Source organism: Neophocaena asiaeorientalis, unplaced genomic scaffold, assembly GCF_003031525.2.
Source record: "Neophocaena asiaeorientalis asiaeorientalis breed wild unplaced genomic scaffold, Neophocaena_asiaeorientalis_V1.1 scaffold239, whole genome shotgun sequence".
Taxonomy (NCBI): Eukaryota; Metazoa; Chordata; class Mammalia; order Artiodactyla; family Phocoenidae; genus Neophocaena; species Neophocaena asiaeorientalis.
Genome location: NW_020175103.1, coordinates 1,014,982 through 1,027,333, shown reverse-complemented (window position 1 = coordinate 1,027,333; position 12,352 = coordinate 1,014,982). Strand labels below are relative to the sequence as shown.

Below are 12,352 nucleotides of genomic sequence, written 5' to 3'. Positions count from 1 at the left end.
AAAAAAAAAAAAAAAATTTCCTGAGACCTGGGCAAAACAGTACAAGAACAAATGAAAAAAGGAAAACTTATATACAAAGAATGTAATTAGTAAAGAAATCATTCATTAGCATAAGTCACTCATTTCATCTGAGAAAAAGAGATGTTTGGTGTTTTGTGCATGGCACAATGACCAGACGAATATTGCAATGAAAATATCATTATGGATTCCCCCCCCCATTTTAACTTGAAGTGTGTTAAATCTGCAGATATTTTTTAAATGTAATAATGAGTCTTGTAGGCCCTTTTACTTAGAGTCACCTACTTTAAGATATTCTATATTTAGATCTGCCTCCCCGCCCCGCCCCACCGTGTCTGTGGTGTCTGTCTGTATTTAGTATATATACTGGGTTCAGTGGTCTTGTGGATGGGGTGGAGTGCGTCAGAAATTGTGCAGGTAGAGGTCATGGGCAGAAGAGAAATTTGCTATTAACTGTATATTATCCAATACTATTAGATTTATTTATTTCCCATATTTGAAATATTGAACAATTTCAAATATTCTTTTTAATGTGCACAGAAAATAAACTTTATTAAAGAGCGTTATTGCTTTTTATTAGAGTTGGTTTTCTAGTCGCAGCAGAGTGCAGGGGTTTTGTTATCTTCCACCTGTACTTAACTTACTTCTGATACTTCTTTTATGCCTTATAAAACGAATTCCATTAAACCAGAATGGAATTCCACTTCTGCCTCCTCACTCAGATACAAATATGTTTGGACTCACAGGAGCTCACAGGAGATATTAGAGGCAAAATTGATAGCGGTCTTTTAGGTGGACAGTATTTTCCGGGGGAAAACAAGTGAAACGAAAGGATGAAGCAGGTTCCACCGAGACTTGAACTCGGATCGCTGGATTCAGAGTCCAGAGTGCTAACCATTACACCATGGAACCGCACTCAAATGGCTTCACCTCATAATTGTCCATGATATGTCTTAGTAGCTCTACTGAAATCATTTAGCTTAAACAATCAAAATTTTTAGTCTACGTCCACTCAGGTCACTTTCGAAGAAAATCCTAGGGGATTTAATTTTATTTATTTTTACTTTTCATCCTATTTTTTGCCAAGGAACCCATAGTGTCTGCCCCCTACCATTAACTCAGAAACTTGGCGATCCTAGCCCTCGCTTTCTTCATTAAGAAAAACAGAGTGAGCAGTTCTTATATACACCAGCACTGAACTGAACGTCTTATATCCATTATATGATTTAATACTTAAAAACTCGCTGAAACTTTTTTAGTCTTTATACAGACGGGAAAACTGAGCCTTAGAAATTTCAAGTCTTTTATCTGCACCTCTGCTCAATTTCAGCCATGTGATATTTTTCCCCACAGAGATTATGTAGTTATCAGGTCCATTGCCTCTAGGAAAACAAGCTTTAATGTGTTAATTTCTGGCACATTCACAGAAGAAACCTTGAGAAAAGCTACGTTTTCGAGAAAATGGAAAAGGTATGCTTGAAGAAAAAGTTTGAATTTTGTCACCTGTAGCGATCTGTAAGGGACGCGATATTTCAGGATCAGAGACTCATCATACTCGCCTTCATCAAGAAGAAGGTGCCCAGTGAAGGCTGCCAAATTGTACTAAAGACTTTGTGGGGTGTTTTTGTTTGTTTGTTTGTTTTACTGCTATTCATAGACACCTTTTTCTTAGACCCAGCGCGCTTCCTTAAACACTAGGTTTCTTGGGCGGTGTCGGTGGATCCCTCCGCGTCTACACAGCCAATAGAGCCCCTGACTCCCTTTCAGCTCGCCTGGCCTCTCGCCTCCTTTCGGCTGCACTCACCGAGGCCTCCCAGCACCAAGTTTCTGTTGCGATTTCCACAGAGCTTTAGCCGAGTTGCGCTTTGGAATTTGTGTTGGTGGAATTCTGGGGATGCTGGCTCCTTTCCCAGCACTCGTCACAGTGGATGTGTATATAGGCATCCTCCTACGACTGCATAATGACTTCTAACTCCATGGAAGGACATCTGCCCCCTTAAATGAGGCGGCGCAGTGACTACCCGGGGAAAACAAATGTCCGCCCTCAGGACTGTTCTGAGAGTTCAGTGACAGAGGCCTCTGCGATGGCAGCGAGAACGTCGCCACGTACGGCCCTCCGCCTCTCACTCACAGCAGCTTCCTGCTGTCTGGTGCACTCGCCCACGCGGCGGAAGATAACAGAATGGAACTCTCCTGCTAACTGAGATGAACAAAATTGCAAAGGGGGCCCACTTCTCCTTCCAGTAGTCTCAGTGGTTACAAACAAACACACGAGGATCTTGCAAAACATCAACCCCGTGCAAAACCCTTATAGTGCGGACCTTCTAAAGGCTATAGGAACTTGTACCAGACTCTGAGTTGTGTTCTCCCAACACAACTGCATGTGATCTCCAGCGCGTGAATAAAGTATTATCCTGTAACTCACAAGAGCACAGAACAAAAACCATAGCCAAAGGAAATAATTTTAATGGGAATGTAGAACTAACGCGTGCAGAGTCCAGAGATAAAACCTCCCCACCTTTCCTAAATAAGCCATTCTCTCAGGCTGGGTGATAGACGATGTCACCTCTTTGTCTAGGGCTACTATATATGTGTGTGTGTGTGTGTGTGTGTGTGTGTGTGTGTGTGTGTATCAGAAAATCAGGAAGAACGAATGGGATAAGAAGAAATTAGAAATGAAACAAAGAATTCAAACAGATTTTTTTAAGTTCTTATTGTGGAAAAAAGTCATTAGATTAGCAGCTTTTTCAAATCATTTGTTTAGCTAGTTTTACTGAATTCCTGTGAAGGATCGGATGCTGTGCAAGGTGCTGGAGGCATAAAGATAAACAAGATAAGCGCAACCCCTGTCCTTGTGGAGATGCGTATCTACTAGGAAGGGAGCTCTATCAACGTGTACATAAAACAAAGCCTAGCCAGGAATAGGTTGGAGAAAGCGCTTGTAACTCAGACTAATGGCACAGGTATGATGGAAAGCTAAAATACAAATAAAATGGAATTTGGTTTGCACAAGAATTAATACTGTTACTCTGCAGAAAGTGCTGGTCCATGATCTTCCATACAAAAAATGCACAATAAGAGTGCAGCACATGGATCCTGATTGTAAAAGATGGAGTGGTTTATCTTGGGCAGCAACAATATAGTAATATATAAAAGGGAAAATAAAGAATAAGCTCCATAATGGACTTAGAATTATGGCTCAGACAAGCCCCATTGCTGTTTACTTCTAGGGGGACATGCCAGCATCAGTATGTGAATGTGAAAACCAAGTAGGGCACTGCTGGTGAACATAGGAGCTTCCGGTGGGGCTTTTATCCTTAATATATTGGTGAGCATTGGTTGCCGTGAGGGAAAAAGGCATTGAGCCCATGTAGAAAAGCTGCTTGTACTGGTTAAAAAGAATTTGCTTGGGGCCTCATGGCCACCAAAAGGCATTTAATGCATTTTTCAAAATAAGAAAATTAAGTTGGCATTTTCCTCTCTCTCCCTTTAATAGATTGTGAAGTTATTAGGAAAGACTTCTAAAACCTTTGTTTGTTTAGCACCCCATGGCAAATGGAATGGAAACTTAGGCACTCTCTCACACCAAGATGAACCTAGACACAAAACACAGCACTTAGCAAACCATACCAGGGAATTCACAAAATTATTGAAGACTCTATGCCTTAGGCTAAGAGTTTCTCCTTTATATCATGTAGTCTAATTGTAACTATTAAAAAATGAAATCACTCAAGTAAAATTAGGCATAAAGCTGCTAAAGAAACATCTTTAAATTCAGGCTCCATGATTCATTAGCCCCAATATTGTAACTTACGAGGCAAAGTTGCACACAGGCCTGAGGCTGAGATTCTAGTCAAACCAGTTCTGAGTGCCCCTCTCATCTCAGAGTGGTTGGTTATGGGATGTGGGTTCCTGACTATGCAGTTTTGAGAAGCCAGAGTTAGACATCTCTAGGTCAGGACCAGTGGATGGAACCAGGTTCATTTTTAAGCACAGGGTGATCAGAATCTGCACTGCAGCTTATCCTCAGTCTTTATCCAGAGTTTCCCATGAGAAAAATTATGTTTGAATTACATTTTCCTCATTTCTTTTGAGGAAGGAAACACATAAATTTCTAAGAAGCAGCATGTCCCTAAAGTCTCAATAGATATACTAAAGCTTGTATAAATTAAATATATTTTTTTCCCGAGGCTTTTCTTGTTGCAGTTGTCCAATTGGAGGGAGCACCTGGTATCTCCAAGTCCTAGCTGTTACATAAATCATACTCTATGCAGAATTTCTTGCTTCTGGAAGTTTAAGAAATGGAGAAGAAAATCCAGAAATTGATGGAAGTACAAAGAGAAAGATAAAAATCACAGTCATGGTGGGATAGTTTTGCACAATACACCTCTCCGAAAAACTAATTAAAAGCACACATGAAAAAATAGCCATAAGACAAAGGAATGCAATTCATATAATATACATACATATATAAGGAACAGTGCACATACCAGCTTCTGGATTCCAACTTTTTCCAAACACACATGGAATTTTCTCAAACCTGACATTTTACCAGGCCACAAAGCAAGTCTCCAAAAACATAACAGGGTTAGATACATGCTATTATTTCAGAAAATAAAATGTGCCAAGAATCAAAACATAAAAGTTAAAATTTGTATTTGTTTACAAAATAAATATGCTTCTAAATAATTTATGGTTTAAAGACCAAATATTAATCAAAATTAGGAACTATTTTACATAACATTGTAAGTCAACTATACTTCAATAAAAATATTGACAAAAAAAGAAAGAAATTAGGAACCATTCTGAAATAAATGATAATAAAATAGTATATGTCAAGACATATACTGTGCGGCTAGAAGGGTACTTAGAGGGTAAGTACCCTAGATATCCTAGAAGGGTACCTTAAACACATATGTATAAATAAAATAAATGCTAAAGAGTAATTAAGCATTCGTTACCTGAAATTAAGAATCAGCCACTAATTTAATTCAAATGAAACACTATGGAAGGAAATAATGAAGCAAAGAGCAGATAGTAATGCAATAGAAAATAAATACAAAATGGACTCAGAGTGTTCATCGAAAAGAAAGCACAGCTAACACTTTTAGGAATGGAAATGGACTATGTTGAAGACAAATCATCCAGTGAGTTTGTGTTCATTAACCCAAACAACAAAGACACAAGTGGCTGTGGAGAAAGCTTTAATATTTGACTCCTAGGGACTACTCAGGCTGTAAGCTCCAGGAGTGCTCATGGAAACCCTATGGCTTTCTGAAGAAATCTTGTGACAGTCACATACTTAAGGTTTAAAATGTATGGTTGCCTTATGAGTAATGCATTTTAATGCAAAAATTAAGTAATGCATTTTGAAAATGAAAAATAGCCAACAAAACTAACAACAAAAATGGTAATCTCTTTTTGATTTTTTATTGTGACAAAATATACGTAACATAAAATTGACCATTTTTAAGTGTACAGTTCAACGGCATTAAGCATATTCACATTGCTGTGCAACCATCATCACCATCTATCTCCATAACATTTTTCATCTTCTCAAACTGAAACTCTGTATCCATTAATTAATAACTGCCCATTTCCCCCTCTTCCCAGCCCTGGGCAGCCGCCATTCTACTTTCTATCTCTATGAATTTACTCTAAGTATCTCATATAAGCAGATTTATACAGTATTTGTCCTTTTATTACTGGCATATTTCACTTATCACAATGTCTTTAAAGTTCACTCATGTTGCAGTATGCACCAGAATTTCACTCCTTTTTAAGGCTGAATAATATTTCTTTGTATGTATGTACATTTTGTTTATCCATTCATCCATCAGTGAACACTTGGATTGCTTCTGTCTTCCTGCTATTGTGAATAATGCTGCTATGAACATGGGTGTACAAATATCTGTTTGAGTCTCTGCTTTCAGTTATTTTGGGTATACCCAGAAGTGCAATTGCTGGAACATATCATAATTCTATTTTTAATTTTCTGCAACTTCATTGAGATATAATTGACATATAACATTGTGTAAGTTTAAGGTGTACAACATAATGATTTGATATATGTATATATTGCGAATGATTACCACAATGAGGTTAGTTAACACTTCACCAAAAGGAATATGAAGGTTGCAAATAACACCCAAAAGGATGTTCAGCATCATTAACCATTAGGAAATGCAAATTAAAATAACAATGAGGTATCATTACACACCTATTTAAATGGTTAAAATTAAAGATACAGACAACATCAGTGGCTGGTGAGAATGAGGAGCAACTAGAAATCTCATTCATTGCTGATAATAAAGAAAAGTACAGCCACTGTGGAAAACAGTTTGACAATTTCTTATAAAGTTATACACTTGCCATGTACCCCAGCAATTGCACTTCTAGGAATCTATCCAAGAAAAATGAAAATGTACATACGCTAATGTTAATAGCTTTTTCCCCCACAATTGCCAAAAACCGGAAACAACCCATATGTCCTTCAATGGATAGGTGAAGAAATAAACTGTGGTACACCCTCACAATGGAATTCTATTCAACAGCAAAAAGGTACAAAATTTTGATATATGCAACAACTTGTGTAAATCTCAAGGCATGTTCTATCTTAAGTGAAAGAAGCTAATCTCAAAAAGCTAATGTTACATTTTGTATGATTCAGTTTCCATAACATTCTCAAAAAAGTCAAACAAAGCAACAGAAAACGTATCTGGTTGTCCAACTGTTATGTACAGGATCAAGAGGTGACTATAAAGGGATAACACGGGGGAGGTTTATGGATTGATGGAACTGTTCTGTATCCTGATTATGTTAGTGGTTACACGAATATATGCGTATAATTTCAAAAAGCCAATATTACTCTATGACAAAATTTTTAACAAAATAGAAACAGCTTAACACTTTCACCAATGTGTCTCTTTGGGGAGGGTTTTGTGGAGAGAAAACTCTGGCACCCTTGAGCCTTGCACAAGGATGGGAACACGGAATTACTAAGGCTCTACTAGGGCAAAGTTTTTGAGGGAGTAATTTGTTCTTTGTTTTTCGCCGGAAGCACGTTTTTGCCAGGCTGTGGCAGGTACACTCTCCGTAGGTTAAAATTTCGATCGTAGTCGGCAGGATTCGAACCTGCGCGGGGAAACCCCAATGGATTTCTAGTCCATCGCCTTAACCTCTCGGCCACGACTACTGGTGGGGGAAGGAAGGGGTCTCATTATAAAACGATATGTGGTAGATATAAAACTAAGACTCCTGTGTAGATAAAAGTGCGTGCAGCGAGTTGGGCAAAAACACTCCGGTGAATGAAAGCTTGGAGAGGGAAGTCAAACTCTCTCCGGCAGCCCCGACATTTAGGAGAACTGGGATGAGAGTACTCGCTGTACAAGTATCTTTGTTCAAAGTTCAGGTCAGTTCTCCAATTAGCGCCTGCCTCTCTCGCGGATGAGTTGGTTTCATGCTGGGTGCTGGGGTCTCCGAAACAGGAACCAAATTTACTCAGCACCGAGGTGAAATCAGCGTAATCCTACTTTTAGGCGTGGTGGGACCAACCCTTCTGCTAGAACTTCTAGCCTGCTCGATGAATGATATACTGTGCTCAACGGGTTTCAGGGAAGGAAATGCTCCCGCTGATTTGTGTCTAAGGTGGGAGGAGAGAAAAACGACGTTGAAGATCTCCTCTGGATTCCCTCACTCGTTCCTAGGCTCCTAATTTAGGCCCAAAGTATTAATCTCACTGTGTTTGGGAAAGTGCTTTGCAGATACAAATACGCTTTCACTTTCCAGACACGTTAAGAAGAGGCATTGCCGGTCCATGAGTTTCATCTTCTGTGAGATCGTAGCTGCTTTCTAAAAAATGGATTACGTGGTTCAGTTTTTGGGGGGCAATGCAAGGGCTCGTTTTCTCTAAATGTAACTCACACGGCACGTTTCCCGTTCTCCTATTTACATTTGTAACTCACTGGTTCCTTCAGCAGAATTTCCAGATGCTCTGCAGAAACGATTCAGAATAGAATGGTCAAATGCAGATGCTGAATCCCAAGATGCATATATAGGTCCCCATTTTATGTCCAACAAACTGGTAATGTGTAAGAGGTGAGAGCTGATGAATATGATGTATCTTGAGAAAGCTGGTAGGTAATTGATTGGATTTAATACATTATATTTAACCAGAAGTAACAAAGTGTTCTTTAAATGGAGTTCTATTCAATTCAGATATCACTGAGAAAGCCTTATGGGAGGGGTAGATCTAATTAAATATCAAATAATTTACTTTTATCTATATCCAGAAAAGGTCAATAATGCCATGACTAACAGAAGAAATCTGCTCATGAAAAGCAAGTGCGTCACTCACTCTGTGTGCTCATAGATTCAGAGCATTTCTAACGTGTTTTTCCATTGGCAATTTTTGGAAAATTCCCAACCATTTGCATTAAGAGATTGCCAAATATATTTAAAATCTTTATCTTCTGTCCCTGTAGGAGTATTTTTGGGGCAGACCTGTGTCATGAGCGTTCCTAAAACGTTTTTTTAAAGTTACAATTTTTTTGTTATGAAAATAAAAGATTAGTTTATCAAAGTATGCATACAAAATAATTTTAAAAGTCTAATTAAATATTAGCAGGTGATGGGGGGACAGACGGCTCCATGGATTCTACAAACTTCTAACTAGCATCAATTATTCAAGAAACAAACTCAAGGCCCAAGTGATTGTGAAGGGCATTGAAAAAGACAGTTGCTCAAACCAAATACTACTGAGGTAACATTCAGTAACCTCAAAGTCCTTGAGTCTACGTTTAGAGAATTCATATTTCTTGTGCCAAGTAAAATAAATTTCTCCTTCTTGAGAAAACTTGGGTAATGATGACTAACACACTGGGGGGCGGGGAGGCGTGGAGAGAAACCAGCAACAGCAGCACTTTGGTTTATCTCTCCCTCAGTATTTTGAATGCAGAAAAATGTGGATAGTTGAAGTCATACAGGATATGAATTATGCCAATATCTTCCAGATAGAAACCACCAGGAATACATATGCAGTTGAACAAGCTGGGCATAGAGCTCCTTGTAGCAATTGAGAACACAGTGGGGAAGCATGGGTACATCCTAGTAAAAGAGTACTAAAAAGTACTCAAAGAATTTAGTCTTGTGTTGGGCGATTTGGGAAAAGAGTTAAAGAATCAGGACTTTGTTTTAGATTAAATGCTGTCCTGAAGTAAGGGGTGATTCTGTGATTAAATAGCTTAAATTTAGGATTAGGATTTAAAATCCTATCCTGAAGGAAGGAAGAATAGAGCAATGCTAAAACTATGATTGGCAAAAAACCTTAGTCATTTTTTGGCATGTGTATTTACCAAGATAAGGAGGTTTGGGGTCGATTTTGTGGTTTGAACAATGCTTTTGTGCATGTGTGTGTGTGTGTGTGTGTGTGTTTCATGTTTGTGTTCGTGTTCAGGCATGATTACAAAGTGATCTTAATTTTGTCTTGATCAACCATGGTCACAGAATGGCCTTGTCTGACATTGGTGCTCTGTGAAATTGTTTCTGTTCAATCAAAGAACATCAAGTCCTAGCTGATAGTACCAGGTCAGCTCCCAAATGTCAAGGGCTGCTTTTATCTCTCGAAATTGTGTATTTTACTAATTTAATTGAATATTATATCAATATTTTTTCAGGAGCTTTCTAAATGTTATTTCAGTGGCTTTGTAACGTTCCATTATTCAAATGAAGTAAGAATTAATGAAATATTCCCCTTTGTTGGACAGCTATGTAATTTCTGCTGTGTTACTGTTAGCAATGTTTTAAAAATACCATCACTATTTTTGTGCACCAAATGTTTTTCTTCAGTTAATATTAATTTCCTAGAACAGTGTTTTACAAAACGAATTACTGATTCAAGTGTTATCAAGCTTAAAATTAGCTGAAATGACTGTATTTGGTAAGTGCTCTGGTTTCAGGAACAAGTAACATCTTGTGAGATTATAAAGAAGGGAATAATTACTCCTGTTACAGCAGAGGAAAAGAGAAGCTGGTGAAATTTAACTACGAATGAGAGTTTGGGAGATATGGACTTGAGAAAACTTTTCCCTTGTAATCTGAAAATGTGTTGGTATTTACTTGTGCCCTAGCAACACACTTCGATTCCCAGAATGGGGATTGGAAGTCTAAATTAACTGTCCCTGTCCTGTTTCCCAGTAGCAGGAAGCTGGCTTAAAATCCTCCTCTCATGAACCACATAATCTCTAAACCCAGAATCAACACTATTTATAATAAAACTTAATTTTGCATAGCTTTATTTACATGTTTCTGCCTGTCATTCGAGCTTTGTGCACGACAGAACTTCTGAGCGAGTTGGAGACCGTCCCTGAATCCTCCTTTTCAGTAAGGAAGAGAGCTGGTCAGCTCCCCACCGACTCTTAGCCAGCATTCCCCCCACGTGAGACTTCAAATAGTCCTTTGGGCCAGGGTAAGGGCAACCCAGTTTACTGTTAATCAAAGTCAGTTACCGGTTAGCTGTGAAAGCAAACGCAGACGACCCCGATTCTTTCGAGTGCCCTTCATTCCGGGTCCTTCTCCCACTAGCATTTCCAAGTCTGAGGCTGCCTGGAGGTGCCACTCAGCTCCGGCCCGCGTCTCCTCAGTTCCCGAAACTTGGACTTGAACCGACACGTCCTCAAAGACAAGAGGCTGGAGTATAAACTCTGTGGTCAAGGAAGCTTGACCAGATCTACCTCCCACCTCCCCAGTCCTTAGGCTGCCGGAAGGAGCTGAGGAGCTAAGGGAGTGATGCGCGGCGTGGTCCTGGGAAGAAGCCGAGCATTGGGAGAGCAACCACGGCCTGGAGGAGAGGATGCGGGAGTGGGCTGCTGGTGTGAACGCGCAGGCCCTCAATACCCAGGCCCCTAAGCTCTAGGGCTGCAAGAACTTTTTCACTCAACTCAAACTTCAGCTCTGATCTAACACGTCCTTTTTCTGCTTTGCGTTTTTGCAGACAGTCGGTTCAGAGATCGCGTTTTGTCTTGTAATTTTCAGAATTATTTTCATTTCTGAAATAAAATGGCCTGAGCTTTCTTCTCTTCCTTCCACAACCCTCCTCCAGTTTCTCAGATCACAACCACTCGCCTGCTCCGGGTCAACAAACCTTGGACTCTCCTGCCCTTGAGTTTCACCCTTAATGACCTCACCTGTAATTCATCCCTTTCTGTCTTCAAAGACATCAACCCACGTGACCGACGGTCGCTAAGTGAGCCAGTGCGACTGGACCATACGGTGTCACAGAAAAGCAGCAGCGAATAAAAAGGCGTCTTTTGATCTCAGCGCAGTCACCAAAAGAAAATTCCCGAGTTAGAAAACCTGCGATCTTTCCAAAGCTCCCTGGACGCATTTAAAAACTGTAGTCCTCTCCTTCAAGAGAGAGGGCGACAGTGGGATTGCGTTGCTCCATGAGCCCATTGGCAAAACAACATACGAACTCACCTTTTTCAAAAAGAACACAAGTACGAACAAGAAGGGCCCCCAGATCGAAAGAGAGAACTCCAAACTGGAGGAAAGGGAGTGGTGGGGCTGGCCACATATTTACAATATCTCCCAACGTCATTTGCTGGAAGTTCCTCAAATTCTATTTTTGCGAAGCCAACCGTCCCGAGGGTGGACGTGGAGAGACCAAATGAAACTGGACAAACTATTTCTTATTTCATGACAACGAATGACATTAGTCACTGAAAGGCTCAGAAATTCCCCTGTGTTGGGCATTGCGTGTCCCTTGCACTGTCTTATTTGTTTTTGTGTTTCTTGAACTTTCACGGTGACTGGAACAGATTAAATCTCCACGAATTGTATTTATTGATAGGCAAATAAATAACCACCAGTCTTTGGGAACCAGCCAAGCCCCATGCATTGTCAGGCTCTGTGGCGCAATGGATAGCGCATTGGACTTCTAGTGTGGAAGCGAGGTATTCAAAGGTTGTGGGTTCGAGTCCCGCCAGAGTCGTGGATGTTTTGTCACCAAGTGGATGCCCTTGCCAATAGTCGGTCCATTCCTGTATGAATTGAATGTTTTCTCCACAGTCAGCGAATACCAGGTCCCTACATTTCTCACTGCCGATATTTCTACTTTCTGGTGTTAACATTTGAGGAGCTTCTTCATAAGCATTCCCACGTGTGTCAACAGTGATTTGATGAAAAAATTATATATCTTACCCATCTTTTGTGTGTATATACATGATAGCAGGAGAAGAGAAAGAATCAGAAAGCCAGATATCAGGGAGAATTGTTGGGGCTTAAATTATACTTGAAATCCTATGGGAGGAAAAGTAGATTCTGTCATTCTCAAAGT

The 12,352-nt window shown here is 39.8% G+C and overlaps 3 non-coding genes across 3 annotated transcripts; 1 reads left to right on the top strand and 2 right to left on the bottom strand.

The window, feature by feature from the left end:
* Positions 1-858: 858 nt before the first annotated feature.
* On the bottom strand, positions 859-930 carry TRNAQ-CUG (transfer RNA glutamine (anticodon CUG)). Its single transcript has one exon. It is a non-coding gene; the product is annotated as a tRNA-Gln (tRNA).
* A 6,201-nt stretch (positions 931-7,131) lies between these two features.
* TRNAS-AGA (transfer RNA serine (anticodon AGA)) lies at positions 7,132-7,213 on the bottom strand. Its single transcript has one exon. It is a non-coding gene; the product is annotated as a tRNA-Ser (tRNA).
* A 4,706-nt stretch (positions 7,214-11,919) lies between these two features.
* On the top strand, positions 11,920-12,007 carry TRNAR-UCU (transfer RNA arginine (anticodon UCU)). Its single transcript is given in 2 exon segments — positions 11,920-11,956; positions 11,972-12,007. It is a non-coding gene; the product is annotated as a tRNA-Arg (tRNA).
* Positions 12,008-12,352: the final 345 nt, after the last annotated feature.